Source organism: Carassius carassius, chromosome 30, assembly GCF_963082965.1.
Source record: "Carassius carassius chromosome 30, fCarCar2.1, whole genome shotgun sequence".
Lineage (NCBI taxonomy): Eukaryota > Metazoa > Chordata > Actinopteri > Cypriniformes > Cyprinidae > Carassius > Carassius carassius.
Window position 1 is genome coordinate 13,014,272 of NC_081784.1, and position 16,199 is coordinate 13,030,470.

At 37.1% G+C, this 16,199-nt stretch overlaps 1 pseudogene; it reads left to right on the top strand.

Moving 5' to 3' along the window:
* The window catches only part of LOC132110663 (potassium voltage-gated channel subfamily KQT member 5-like), a 114,809-nt pseudogene that overhangs the window by 75,389 nt on the left and 23,221 nt on the right, over positions 1 to 16,199 (top strand).

A 16,199-nucleotide genomic window follows, 5' to 3' on the forward strand; every position in this document is an offset into this window, starting at 1 on the left:
CATTTTAATTTTGATAAGAAAAATTCATTTCTACTATCTTTCTAATTTGCTAAGCTAAACATCTCTTTTGACTCTTTAAACTAACTACCTCTTTGGGTTGTGAGACATTTTCACTCTCTGTTGTTTTTTTCTTTGTCTTTGTGTGATATTTTGCTTTGTAGGACACAAGCTGACATCTGGATATTACCAGTAGCTGTTGAGTAGAGAGAAAGAGAGAGAATGAGACTCACTGAGGTAGCGAGGGAGTACAGGAGAGGCCATTTGGTGTTTGATGAGAACCTGCTGCTGCTTCCCTTTATGCCAGGAGCATTTATGAACCCTGTCAGCTGCTATAGCTCACCAGCTTCCCCAGGTCTGGATCCTGTTAGTGCAGGATTTGTGCTCATCACATGGAAAAGAGCTTGTGTCAATTCCGCCCACTCCTCCTAATGGTACCCAAAAGGGAAAAGAAAGGAAAAGACAGAGGGAGGGTAAGAAAGAGGGTGAGCAAAACGTCTCCTGGCCCACACCTTCAAAAGCCAAGCTAAGCTGCATCATGGAAATTTGGCCCCGTTCCCCAGCCACGTGGGTGACATTCACTACACATAAGAATCATTACACTAACTCTCCTTTGTGTACTTTTCGTTTGTCCTTCTTGTGCTCTAAGAAACGAGGGATATACGATAGCTCTCTTTGACTACCAATAAAAGTTGCATCTTACAGCTTCTGTATTATATTTTACAGAAATCTGATGCTTTAAAAGGCTTAAAAAGAAAACTTTGAGCAGATAACATCCTCTTTAAAGCTTTTGCTATATTATTTTGTTTATTTATTTTATTTTTTTTTAACAAATGAATACTATTATTCAGCAAGGATGAAGTATTTGAAGTGTTGAAGTATTTAATAATTTTACAAATAGCATATATAAAATTATATACATATATATATATACATTTTTTTTAAATAATGCTATTGTTTTGAACGCTCTATTATTCAAAGAATCCTGAAACAATTTTATCTCAGTTTCCACAAAAATATTAGGCAGCACAACTATTTTCAACACTAGTGATAAAAATAAATATTTCTTGATCACTAAATCAGCATATTAGAATGATTTCTGAAGGATCATGTGACACTGAAGACTGGAGTCAGTGCTGTTTACAATTCAGATTTACCATCACAACAATAAATGAAAATAGTTATTTTAAAGTATTTAAATTACTTTTTTATTTATTATATCTTAATATACAGTATATCTTATTATAGTCTTATTTTACATATAACTGGTTTCCCCTTTTTATTTCTGTTTTTACTGGTTTAAGGTGTTTTTGTTTTGTTGTTGTTGTTTTTTTTATCAAGTAAATGCAGTCTTACTGAGCATAAAAGGGAAAAAAATAATAATCTTACCAAATGTAGCCTCAAAAAAGATAAAAGCTCAAAATAATAAAGGCAAAAGCTGATCATATATTACATTTGTGTAAAGCAACAATATACATGCAATATAAAGTAACTATTTAGTAATGACCATCATAAACTCACCGAATGGTTATTTAAATGAATGATTATGAATTATTTTTTTTATTATTTAAATTATTAACTGTTTCCATTCACTTCAGTGAACTTTAGCAGGATGCTCTCAGGGCTTTAGATGTCTATGGCTGCATTGTATTTTTGTTAAGTAGTTGCTTAGAAATATAACCGTGTGTTTCATCTAGCCGATCAGCCTTGTAAGATACTTGAGTAGATCGTATAAACAGCAGGATTAGTTAATAGACTTTTGGCAGGGGAACATCCTGTCTGTTCCTGATCCCTGTCCTCTTCAAGACAAACTGCTGGAGGCAGAACGGGGCTGAACGGTGTAGCTCATCCTCAACTCCACCCTCCTCCCCGGTAAAGTGAGGCTTAAAACCGCTGTGGTGTCTGGGAGGCTGCAGTTACGGTGGTGCTCTGTGAACTTTATGGGCTTACGTTGCATTTTATTTGTCTGTGGAAGGAAGAGCATTGTCTAAGGAAGAGAATAGGGAACTGCTTCCCTCTGAGTTGTAGTGGGGAGTGGGGCGCCACTGAATTTTTTTTTCAAAGCTCTATTTTGGGACCTACACTAGTTCACTAATTTAAAATGTCGAATACTGACATATTATGTTGTGCATTATAAAATATAATTATTTTTAAAACTGATATGTTTAATTTATAACTCTACAGAATATTGAACTCCTATTTACACAGTCTGTAAATCAAAGTGAACCCAAACTACATTATTTTGACACGCTATATTCTTTTCTATAATTATATGGTAGCCTTTAAATTTTAAAAGAAGGTCATGAACCTGATTCAGCCAGAACATCATATTGATACAGCAGTGGCATTATGTGATCAGCTTCAGGACCCTGGACAGCACCAGGCCTGATTAGACTTAACCTCATGTTTAAAAAACACCATTATTTCTCGCCTTTCAGAGTTTCAGGTGTGCTCAGGGTTTGTGTCTGTCATGCCTGATATAATATTAGTTATATTGTTTAAATGGTGCCATATTCTTTGGAGCCATTACTCTTTCAATGTACTTTCTAACGAACGTAAACGTGTAGTTTTGTTATTATTATTTACAATTGTGCAACTTTCCATTCATGCAAAACAACATAAATGATCTATTTCATATGATATTAAACCAAGTGATACTATGGGTTATATTCCTAACACTGTGGATAGGAACAGATTTACATTTTTTGTTACAACTTTGTCACAAAAATTTGAAAAAAAAAGGAATGAAATCCACTGATGGACAAAAATGGGAGATTGTAAGAATAAAGTTGTGCTTAGACAGAATATAAAAATCAATACACACATATCTGAAATGCTGAAACAGATTTTGTGGAGGCAAACTGCTGTAAAATACGTCCCATGAATATGTACAATTAAAAAAAAAAAGTAAAATTTTACTTTTTGGTAGTAAAATTACAATGAGTATCTATTTTGTCCTTTGAAGGTGGATCCCTGCTTTTCTTTTTGATACGGATCTCTACAGTTACGCTTCTCTACCTCTTTCTCAAATCCTCAAAGATGCTCAGCAGTTGCTGGTGGAAGGACAGTAGATCAAAGAAATTCATGAAAATTGATTCACAATGATGGTGCAGTAATATACAGTATTTTGTGTGTGCTGTCCTTGTTGTTGCGATGTCGTGTGTTTAGACTGATTTAATTTCAGATGTCCAGCCTCACGCTTCTCTGTGTTCACACTCTCTGGAGGCCTGCATGCATGCAGCCGCACTAAAACTTCTGTCAAACTGTAGCAAGCTATTATTAGGCTTCATCTTTGATCAGCTCTGCACACTGTCACCTCAAATAGCTAGTGAATTGTAATTTAGTCTTTTGTCTTGCATCTGTTTGCATACTGAATTGTGATTGGTTTTGAATGGTGTGCTGATTGTAAAAAGTCTTCTAAGCAGCTGACAGAAAACAAGACATGTTGCAGTTGCAAGGAGTTATTTTTTGAATTGTTGTGGCTTGTATGCTAGTGCTAGTGTACTAGTTTTGAGAGAGTTTTCAGAGGAAACAGTTCAGCACCGGGTTGAGATAACAGAATCAAGCTGTGTCAAGACCTGAGTTTTTAAGTGAATCGTGTGCTTGCACAAGATGCAGTAATGGTCAGTTTTGACTAGCTGCCTCAGATGGACTTTATGACAAGGTTTCGTTGTCATGACAGGTTTCACTGGACCTGGAACAGCAACATGCAGTGCTAGATTACCGCCCTAATTATTTATGAAGGGCCTGTGTTCAGCAAGCCATAGGAATGTCCAGGAATGCAGACTGAAAAAAAACAAACATCTTTAATTTAGCAGAGTGTAACACAAACACGCACACTTATAATGGCTGATTATACAGTCAGTATCAAATAAATACAACTGCATTCTCTAACACACAAACAAATTCAGCATCTGGAGTGCAAGTAATTCATTTAATGTAATGATTTCAGCTGTTTCTTTAATGTTTTATTACTCCAAGAATAACTGTAAAGGCCCGTTCACACCAAGCATGATAACTATAAAGATAACGATAAAGATACAGTTCTAAAAATCGTTCTCAGTATTAAAGAATAGCGGAGTCCACACCAGAACTATAACGATAAAGGCACAGAGAAACGATATCGTTGGAATCACTTTCAGAACGATTTTTTTTTTCTGATGAACGATAAAAACATTGCCAACCAATCAGAATCAATCCTGCTGTAATGAGCTCGAGAATTTAAAGCAGCAGACGCGCGTCCGCTTAGAATACACAGACAAAATAGTTCGCTGGTGTGGACGCTAATATCGTTATCTTTATAGATATCTTTATAGTTATCTTTATAGTTATCGTTCTTGGTGTGAGCGGGCCTTAATACCTGACTGAATCTGAATCTATCATTGGACTATGATATCGCTGTCTGGCTTGTGAATGGTAACGTTCAGACCCATGTGTAAAAGCCCATTTGACTTTGGAGCCTTCCTCATAATAAGACATCAATCAACAGCCAGTGGCTTTCATTATGTCAAGGCTGCGCAGGGGCATTAAGTGCCATCTCCTAATTGTGTGTTATTGCTGTCATTAACCCTGGGCCTCTGTGAAGCTCTGGTCAGAGGTCTGAGTTGTGTTTTGTGCTCTGTTCCAGCTGCAGTGGAAACTACAGCCAGTGTCCAGACCTTCCTGTTCAGACAGAGGAGAACCATTAGAGGCTCAAGCCAAATCAGAGCCAGATGTCCACAGGCTATTTGTACAAGGCATTCAATAATTCACAGAGCAGCCATTATAACTCAGGCTGTATTGTGTTGAGGATGCTGGATTACTCATGCTATACCTTATATTAATCCAATGGAAAATGCATTATCATATTCATCTTGTCAGGAACGCAAAGACTGACCAGACAACTGCCTGAAACACAGAAACATCCCATAATTTTCTCTTCTCTTCTCTTCTCTTCTCTTCTCTTCTCTTCTCTTCTCTTCTCTTCTCTTTTTTACTTGAATCTTCTTGCATTTTCTTTTATGCCTCTTTTCACATCTATTTTCTTGCATTTTTTGTGCATCTTCTCTTCTCTTCTTGTATCTTCTCTACTTGCATCTTCCACCTCTGCTTGCATCTTTTCTTTTTTTATCTTCTCACATATTCTCTTCGATTCTGCTCTCATCTCATTACTTCTTGCAAATTCTAGTTCCTGCTCATCTCATCCAATCTTCTCACCTAGTCACATCTCACTTCTCTTTTTTCTTTTCTATTCTCATCTCTTTTTTGTCTCATCTCCTACTCTCTTTTCTCCTTGTCCGTCTTTTCATTCTTTTCATTCTTCTTGGTTGCTTTCATCGAGAGTCTTATTAAATGCTGTTCTTCACATACTGTAGGTTGATTGTGTGTGTTTGATGTGGCAATGCCGCCCTCTACCGTGTCATGTTTGATCAGATGCTACACAATGCAGGTGGCTTGGCTCATGAGAAAATATTTGAAATTCCAAATCCAAGCATGTCATCGTTGCCTGTCTAAATGATCCTCAAACCGCTCAGAATCAAAACAAAACAATCTCAGAGAGTTTCACACACACAGGCAAACAGAAACAGGTGTGTAATCAACGATATGCTACTGTAACCTTTCTCTCCCTCTTTTACTTTCTCTGTTGCATCGCAAAACTGCAAGCTGACATTTGCATATAGACACTCTCATGCACATTTACCCGCGCAGACCGCTGAATTGGTAGGTGGTGCTATGTTTTGTCTTGCTAGTGGAAAGTGGTCCCTGGGGTACAGAGCTTTGAAAGCTCAGATGTCTGGGAGCCTGGTGCTGTGACCACACGGCTCTGATTGCTAAAAGACCAATTTCCCCTGGCCCGAGTGTTTAGCAGAGCGCTGGTACAGTACCTGCAGCTGTTTGTTAAAAAAAAGTAATTCCTTCCTGTTCCAATATTTTCATTTCCCCACACATCTAACTGCAAGAGATCCCTCAAATAGCTCTGAAAGATGTGTCTGGGTGCACATATATTAGAAAAGCCTGGGATTGCTTTCATTTGTATTTCGAATGCTTTGACATATTTTTAAGTGAGTGGATTGCAAATCTTTTTTCAGTTGAAGCACAATGCACTCAAACTGATTTTTACTAAGTTGTAGAAGTGATGCTTGAGTGTTACTGTTTTAAAAAGAGTTTAAAAAGAGTGCAAAATAGATGTATTTTCACCATTGGTCTCAGACTTTTGGAGAGGACTGTGTTTTTTGCATCGCCGCTACTGTTTTGCGTGTCTATTGAGTTACAGTAATGATTGTAGCAGAAGCCCATTTCTTAGGCCTATTGTGGATGTGCATTTGTCCGTATGCATGTGTAAATGCAATAAACATGTTCTAGTTGAATAGCACGACACCAGTTTGAGCATAATGGCTGTGGTCTGCTGTTACCACCAGGATATGGAAAGCACTATATCCTGCAATGACTCATAAAGTCTGTCACGATTCAGTCTTTGGGGAGTGTAATACTATGGAGTGTTATGAGATTCACAGAAGCCCTCACATTAACTGAAAGAGTCTGGATTGTGTGGGTGCGCATGTGTTAGCAAAGCACTAAAAGGGTGAGGAGCAGGTCAGACAGACTGTGTCTCTGACCTGACAAAAAGTAAAAGAAAGACAGAGGAGGTGAGTTGTTTGTCACTGATTACAGAAAGATAAACAGTTAGTAAATAAACACCCCTCAAACTCTTTACACCTCATCTCTCATTTAGAGACAGTGTGATGCTCAGTTAGGCCTTTCAGCAGTTGTGCTCTTGCATTAATAATTACAGAATGATCTTTAAAATATAATCATGGATAACAAGATTTGTCTTGCTGTTTAGAAATGAAAGTGTACAGATACATAAGTCATTTAGGAATCATTCGTTATATTCAGAAACTGATGAACGATAGTGTAAACTATGCTGGGGTAAACAGACGATTGCCAGTCATAACTGAGCTATCAAATCTAATTTACATACATATGAATTCAAATAAAAAGGTTTAAATCTACAATGCCCATGGAGTCGTTTTATTTGTTTAATGTTTTTTTAAAGAAGTCTCTTATGCTCACCAAGGCTGAATTTTTTTGTACAAAAATACACTAAAAATAGTAATATTGTGAAATATTCAAATTAACTTTTAAAGGGTTAGTCCACCTGAGAATGAAAACTTGTCCATCATCTTTCTTCTTTCAGAATAATCCAATTGAAGTTATATAAAAAATTGTCCTTGCTCTTTCAAGCCTTTCAATGGGGGTAAGCAGGTGTTGGTTGTCAACAGTTCAGAAGACGTGAAATAAAGTGCGCGCATCTGTAATAAAACGTCCCTCACACGGCTCCGGGGGGTGAATAAAGGCGTAGGATGCGTCGATGGTGAGTAGAAGGTGGACAAATTTTCATTTGTAGTATGAACTAAGCCTTTAATATGGGTACAAATGGATATGTGCTACCAAAAACTTGCTTTCACTGGCAAAACAGGTATAAGGGTCAGAGCAAGAGGGTGATAAATTGTAATGTGAACAATTTTGGTGCAGAAAACCAATCAAGTGGACCTGAGATGGGAACGAAATAATTATAATAATACTACAACATTATAGAATATATTCCCTTTCAATTAAAAGGGAGGTGGAGGCAAAAGGTAAAATATAGAAGACAGTGCTAAATGTAAAAATCACTTGCTCCCAGATACAATGTATTTACAGGAAACATAAGGACAGCATTTGCTGGAAGACACAGAGATGTCTGCTAGTTCACTCAGACAGCATACGATAGCACGTCTCGCACAGCTGCAGCTGCTTCAGAAAAAGAAGAGTCCATCTCTGTTCTCCACCTAAGGACAATGTTCTTAATGGCCTGTTTATACAGGGCCAGAGGTAAAGAGAGAGAGGGGGAATGGGACAGATACAGCATACTGCACCAGAGGGACAGCAGGAGAAAGCATGTACTGTTTGTTTCTGTAAATAGCTCTCAGACAATAGCACAGAGCCAGAGGGTGTTACATAGTTATACACACATCCATCATTAACAAAACTTTGCTGCATTAATGAGGCTGAAAGTGATGATTTGTTAGGGAAGTTACTTGTGTGAGTGTGTCGTTCAGGTACTTCAAGAGCTGTTATTTTTACTGTTAAGTTGCTAAAAGAGTTGTAGAAAAGCACCACGTTATTCGATTGTGATGGCACTCTGAAACCTCGCAGATTCAGTCGTGTTCTTTTACAGGTCCACCCTTGGATTTGTAAAGGTGCTTTTATATCAGAACAAAGAAACCTTTAGCTTCATCTTGCAGTTGCTCAGATGAAGTCACACAGAACACAATACACTTACTTCAACTCTATAACTAATGTTTTTCCTTATTTGTTTATTGGTAGGTTCACCTTGGTGTTTGGCTGTCTGGTTCTCTCTGTGTTCTCCACCATCCCTGCTCATATGGACCTCTCCAATCACTGTCTCCTCATACTGGTGAGACACACAAGCCTACTGTATGTACTGTAGAACCAAAATACCTACACACCTGAAACGCTGAATGTCAACATGAGTTACTGTTTACAACCCATTTTGCTTCCATAATATTTCCACAATAAATAATTAAGCAATAAATAACTAAATAATAATTAAACAATTCCGCAATAAATAATTAAGTATTTCATCGTAAAATGTGCTATTAAATGAGACAATTGTAGCGTGAAACTTGAATTGATTGTATTGGGAAAGTTTTGCTTGAACAGTTGCTAAATAGCTATATGGATATTGATTAAGATGATCTTACTTTTTTTTTTTTAAGAAATTAGTACTTTTATTCAGCAAAGATTAAAATATTTCTTAAGCAAATCAGCATATTATTTCTGAAGGATCATGTGGCACTAAAGACTGGAGTAATGATACAGAAAAGTCAGATATGCCCGGAATAAATAACATTTTAGAAAATATTAAAATAGAAAACAGCTGTTTTAAATGATAAATATGTTTCACAATGTTACTGTTTTCACTGTATTTTTTATTTAAAAGTCCACACTACAAACAACAGTGTTGAATGGTTATTGTTATATTCATCATTGTTACATGCATCATTCTTGGTTTGAATAGGCCTTAAGACCAGGGTCGTAGGGTCAGTGGAGGTACATTTTGATTTCTTGTTCACATTAAGTCTCAAAACAAGGTCTCATATGACAGTGATGCTCTCTGATCTGGTTTTCCAAGATCCCTTCAAAAACTTTGTTGAGTACTCCACGTTAAAAGACAATCACTTGGATTAGGCCATTTGATACATGTTGTATTATGCTGAGCTGGTTTCATCCTTTCACTGATATGTTTTACTGGCTGATGGGATCCTCTCAGGTGACAAGAGAAAGCAGCATGGAGCTTTTAGTGATTGAGCACCTCAATCCCACCGGACTCTTGGCGGAGCGGGCCAAGGTGTTCCTGTTTCAGTTAAAGAGGCTGTATTGAGAGAAGTTCAGAGACTATGAGACGACCTGAAAGCAGGAGAGGATTGCGTCTACCCCACTGGTGGGAAAGCAAGACCTGCACAGCTTACAGTATCAGCTAGTGCTCAGGATAAGCAAACAGTGTTGTGTCAAGCCGTGGGAAACCCAGCTCGGCTGTCACAGTGGATCAGGACAGGACAGTTAAAAAGGCCCAGTTATCCCAGGCCTTTTACCCCCAGAGAAGGGACAAACGTGAAATATGACCCGTAAAATGGTTGAGTAGTCCATAAACAGCTGCAAAGATGACTTGATATTTAGACATACATTTTATCAACAGTTAGGAATGGTGAATCAATAAAACTTTGAGTTGTAAAGTATAAACATAACTTGCGAAACGTCATAGAAAATTAACTGCATTTGTTTATAAAATATCAACAATTTCATTTTGAAATCCATCAGAGAATTTTGTTAATATAAATATGTTTTGATTTTCTCTCTCTCTCTCTCTCTCTCTCTCTCTCTCTCTCGTTTTTAATTAAATTAATACAAAATAACATAACACTATATTATAACATTTACAAGATCAATGCAATATCAAAGCCAGACTTCTTCAAAGCTTATTTTTATTTAATTAAATTAAAAAACTTTTTTTATTTATTTAATTTCATATTTTTCCCCAATTTTTAAGAACATATCCAAATAAAATCTTTAAAACAATATTTTTTTATTTTTTTATTTACATGCTTGCCTTCTTACCAGTTTATTAGCTTGCTTTGTTTCCCACGACTTAAGAATCAGTGGCAGGTGATCCAAAAGCCTGTACATTTTCACTGACCTGATTGTAAGCACACTTAGCAACAGTGAGCAGTTTAATGTAAATGTGTGGTGTTTCTCTGGGAGTGGAGCAGTGTTATAAACTCATGCAGACAGATGTTGTAATCAGGTGAAGCCCTCTGTGAACTCAACTGTGGTTTATCTAACATTGCAATCAGCAGGCAATGATGGATTAACTGAGAGGTTAATTATCTTACAGTAGCTATCCATGACCGCAGCCTCCTGTGGTGAACTAGGGTGTGTGTACAGTATTTATATGTCTAACTTCAGAATAGAACTACAGAATATAATATACGGTAAGCATATTTTGTATTTATTCATTGTGAGATAGCTTTAATTAATTGCTGTATTGTGTGAATTAAAGCAATGAAGTGGTGCGTCTGATGTCATGAACAGTGTTTCTGTTTTTTTGCAGGAGTTTGTGATGATTGTTGTTTTTGGTCTGGAGTACATCATTCGCATCTGGTCGGCTGGATGCTGCTGTCGCTACAGAGGATGGCAAGGACGACTGCGCTTCGCTAGAAAACCATTCTGTGTCATTGGTAAGATAAAAAGTGTGTTCTGTGAGTGTGCTGTCCACCCGTTTACGTGTGTTTGTAGAGGGTGATGCATCTGCTGTGTTGGTGTGGATGTTGACAGATGCTCGATGGGCTAATGATAGCACCTCTGCCCAAAATCGATGACTGACTCAAACAAACACAGTGACTGAGAGAGTTATCTTGTAATTCTCTCTTGAGGAAAAGGAGGCAATAACTAACCAATGAGGGATCACAGGCAATAACTAACCAGAGCTATTTATATTTATTACATTTGCATGTGGTGTGGTATTGTGTTAAATAAGTGTAGTTTATGAATATATCATTCTGTTGTGTGCCACGCACTGAACCTCATCTCCATTCATTAGTAGGCCGAGTTCCATCAGCATCTCATCAGCGCTGAGACTAACTCTGAATTATAAATCAGAAAGAAAAAGGAAACAATTTCTCTACCCTGCTCAACACATTTATTTAGCACATCCCATTAGAAACTGTGTAAAGGTGTTTGCATATTATTTTTATGTGCAAATACCCTTAATGAAGCACACTTAATGACTTTATGTGACCACATCCTCTATTATTTCATCTTCATGTAAACTAATACAAATATATTTATCTTCAACTTCATGTAGCACTTTTGCATGGCAACATAGCAACTATTAAATTATTTAAGTGATTAAAAATGTTTAAACAATTAATTAATTGAGAAAAAAATCTGGAAAATCTAACTAAAATAAATAAATTATAAATAAATAATTTGTGAAGTATGAATGCATGTGCAGCAAAACTAATCAAAAATTTGGGGATTTTTTAAAAGTTTTTGAAAGAAGGCTTTTATGTTCGCCAAGGATGTATTTATTTAATTAAAAGTACAATGAAAACAATATTGTGCTATATGATTACAATTTAAAACACATGTTTTCTATTGTAATATATTTTAATATATTTAATGTCATGTTTTCCTGTGATGGTAAAGCTGAATTGTCAGCATCCATTACTCCAGTCTTTCAGAAAAATATGTACAAACTATTTTAAAGCATTAAAATTTGACATTACTTAACATTTATGTAACATTCTAAATGTAATTTTTTTTAATCAATTTATCGCATCCTTGCTAAATTACAATATTAACATATCTTACTGACCACATATCCACATATTTGAACTGTGGTCAATATAAAAATCTTTTACAGTGAACGAGATCTGTAGCTTTAAATAAGGACATGTTGGTGCTGTCCTGTCATTATGAAAACCATTTATAAAATATTTAAAACCTGGAGCTGAAAGTTTGGTAATAAAACGTTTTATTAAGATTGTTATTGAAATGTATATTATTTAAAAATAGATTTTTACAATACACATTGTTCCATGCCATCTGCTCACGTTCTTCAATGTTCCATTTTCACCTTGTGGCAACCTTCAAAGGTTGTGAGATTTGAATTTGGAATAACAGATTTTTACGAGGCCACCTTCAGCATGTGTGACACGAGAACATTCTTATTTCAAACCTCAAGTGTAACATTCAGCAGGAAAATATGACAGAGGTGATTTGAGTGAAGAACAATATTATTCCTGGTTAAGACACGCTGGGAGCTGGAGAGGTTTTTCTGTGTGCAGCGAAGGATTAGATACTGTATGCTGTTCTGTAAGAAAGTGGCTTCTCTGCTCGCTCTTGGCTCCTTACTCTGTCTCTGATCTCAGGGACACAGACATAACAGACAAGTAAAGCCTATTTTTTTTAAGATTTATTTTCTATATATCTCTGTTCCTGTCTTAAAGAACAGCAGCAAGCTTAGTTTAGGTAGATCCGGTGTCCTCCGGTGCTCCGGTGCTCTTAAAAATGGCTGGGTGGTCTTGTTGGAGTTAGCTGAGTAATGACAAAGTATTGATATTGTGAGATAAAGAGGACTATGAGTCACTGATTTCATTTTCTATATAACTAACTGCTATAATTATTTTTAATAAGTCAATCAAAGTATTTCTATTGCTCTGTCGGTGTTAACATCTAGAAATGATCCCTGTCTCCTGTGATTGTGTTTCAGACATTATTGTGCTCATTGCATCCATCGCAGTGGTTTCAGCTGGTAGTCAGGGCAATATTTTTGCCACATCTGCACTTCGCAGTCTGCGTTTTTTGCAGATCCTGCGCATGGTGCGTATGGACAGGCGAGGTGGTACCTGGAAACTGCTTGGATCTGTAGTCTACGCTCACAGCAAGGTATACTGAATCCTATTTAACTGCAGAAATTAGTCAATGTGCTCAAGTCATGACACTGCGTGTGAGTTTTCATGTCGAGGTAGACATGCGACCCCACAATCAACCTCTTTTTCCAGCACCGCTTGGACTGAAACTCCATCCACGGGCTGCAGCCAAACCACATGCTTCCTCAGTCCTCAGTTACCCACCATTTAGTGGAGAGATTGGGGTCCCCGCAATGAATCATTGTGGTTTATAAAATAGCAGAGTTACTTATTTCTATCTCCTTTGAGGCTTAAGCGTTTACATTTTCCTGACATCCCTGATCAAACTGAAAAAAAAAAAAAAAAAACATCTTAAACCAGCTTGGTTCGCGGGTCTTTGGTAGTTTAGTCTGGTTTAGCTGGTCTCCCAGTCTGGTTCTCAGCTGATATACAGTAGCTTGTTAACCAGCTGATCCCCCAACCTGAACAGCTCACAACATCTTTAAAACCAGAAAAATGAAAAAAATTATAAAACATATATATATTTTTTAAGACTATAATTTAGACTAAAATAAGTTTATTTGCAAAAGATTTTTTACAATAACCAATGTTCCGGTGCAGTTTTACAGAAAATATAAAAAGAAGAAAGAAAATTGCACCTTTTGTAATTTTCACATTTTCACAAATTTTTCATAGTTTTGCAGATTTTTGCTGACCATGCTACTTTTATCTGGTTTAAACTGTCTCCCAGCTTGGTGCTCAACTTATGGCTCTATGATTTCGGTGATGTGGAAAATGCAGACAGAATCGCGGAATCCAGTCATAAAACCAAAGTCACAGTTTAAGGCAGAATGTCATGGAATTTGTCAAATTTTGAATGAATTAATCAAAAGTAGGTAATTGCACTTAAAGGGGACCTATTATGCCCCTTTTCACAAGATGTAAAATGAGTCTCTGATGTCCCCAGAGTGTGTATGTGAAGTTTTAACTCAAAATACTTTACAGATAATTTTTTATAGTTTGTTAAAATTGCCACTTTTAGTGAATGAGCCAAAACGCATCATTTTTGTTTCTTCCCCTTTAAATGCAAATGAGCTGGTGCTCTGGGGAAGAGGGCTGAGCATCAAGAGTATAAGTTCCTGCAATACCGAGGCTAGCCTTTGTGAATAAACACTCTGTCAACACACATTTGTGTCCAAGCAACATGTGAAAGTGAATGTTGCATAATAGGTCCCCTTTGAATCAAATCGCGATATGGACTAGTTTCTGTAAAAATTAAGCTGCTATAGTTGATTTAAATATGACTCTTGCATGTTCTGGATGTTAATGGATTGTTCAGATGCGCGGTTTCGTTTATTACACATACTGAAGCATTCGTGACGCTCGCTGTGATTTCAGCGTCTGCTGTCTCACTAAATGAGGACATAAACACTTGAACAGCATCTCCTGCTCTGAGTCACTTCATGAGCATTTGACCGTTTGATTTGAGTAAAACTAGCATCATATAACATACACAGAACTGTAAAGGTATTCACGGCAACCCATCAGAATAAAAGTCTGGTTTGATTTGAAGACATTGTAACTATTACTATTTTCAGTAGAATGTACATAGCCCACTACTACTACTACTACTACTAAAATGAAACAAACATTATTTTTTAAGGAATAATCACAACATTTCCTCCACATTTACATTTTTGATAATAAATCCTCTTTGTTTGATAAAAAAGAAAGTTTGTTTTGCTTTTTTTTTTTTGCTATGTTTGTTTCAGGAGCTTGTGACTGCCTGGTACATTGGCTTCTTGGTGCTGATCTTTTCTTCATTCTTGGTCTACTTGGTGGAGAAAGAATTTAACAAACAGTTCGCCACCTACGCTGATGCTCTTTGGTGGGGTACGTAAGTCTTACTTAACTGCCTTTCTTAAACGTCATCCTTTCGCGCTTCCTCAAGTGCTTTCAGTATCTGTGCAGATTTCCCTTTAAAGGGGACATCGGATGCCCATTTTCCACAAGTTGGTAGGAATCTTTTGGGTCTTCATGATATACTTTGGTTAAATTTCCTCAGTGGTCATGTACAACCCGAATTCCGGAAAAGTTGGGACGTTTTTTAAATTTTAATAAAATGAAAACTAAAGGAATTTCAAATCACATGAGCCAATATTTTATTCACAATAGAACATAGATAACGTAGCAAATGTTTAAACTGAGAAATTTTACACTTTTATCCACTTAATTAGCTCATTTAAAATTTAATGCCTGCTACAGGTCTCAAAAAAGTTGGCACGGGGGCAACAAATGGCTAAAAAAGCAAGCAGTTTTGAAAAGATTCAGCTGGGAGAACATCTAGTGATTAATTAAGTTAATTGATATCAGGTCTGTAACATGATTAGCTATAAAAGCTTTGTCTTAGAGAAGCAGAGTCTCTCAGAAGTAAAGATGGGCAGAGGCTCTCCAATCTGTGAAAGACTGCGTAAAAAAATTGTGGAAAACTTTAAAAACAATCTTCCTCAACGTCAAATTGCAAAGGCTTTGCAAATCTCATCATCTACAGTGCATAACATCATCAAAAGATTTAGAGAAACTGGAGAAATCTCTGTGCGTAAGGGACAAGGCCGGAGACCTTTATTGGATGCCCGTGGTCTTCGGGCTCTCAGACGACACTGCATCACTCATCGGCATGATTGTGTCAATGACATTACTAAATGGGCCCAGGAATACTTTCAGAAACCACTGTCGGTAAACATAATCCGCCGTGCCATCAGCAGATGCCAACTAAAGCTCTATCATGCAAAAAGGAAGCCATATGTGAACATGGTCCAGAAGCGCCGTCGTGTCCTGTGGGCCAAGGCTCATTTAAAATGGACTATTTCAAAGTGGAATAGTGTTTTATGGTCAGACGAGTCCAAATTTGACATTCTTGTTGGAAATCACGGACGCCGTGTCCTCCGGGCTAAAGAGGAGGGAGACCTTCCAGCATGTTATCAGCGTTCAGTTCAAAAGCCAGCATCTCTGATGGTATGGGGGTGCATAAGTGCATACGGTATGGGCAGCTTGCATGTTTTGGAAGGCTCTGTGAATGCTGAAAGGTATATAAAGGTTTTAGAGCAACATATGCTTCCCTCCAAACAACGTCTATTTCAGGGAAGGCCTTGTTTATTTCAGCAGGACAATGCAAAACCACATACTGCAGCTATAACAACAGCATGGCTTCGTCGTAGAAGAGTCCGGGTGCTAACCTGGCCTGCC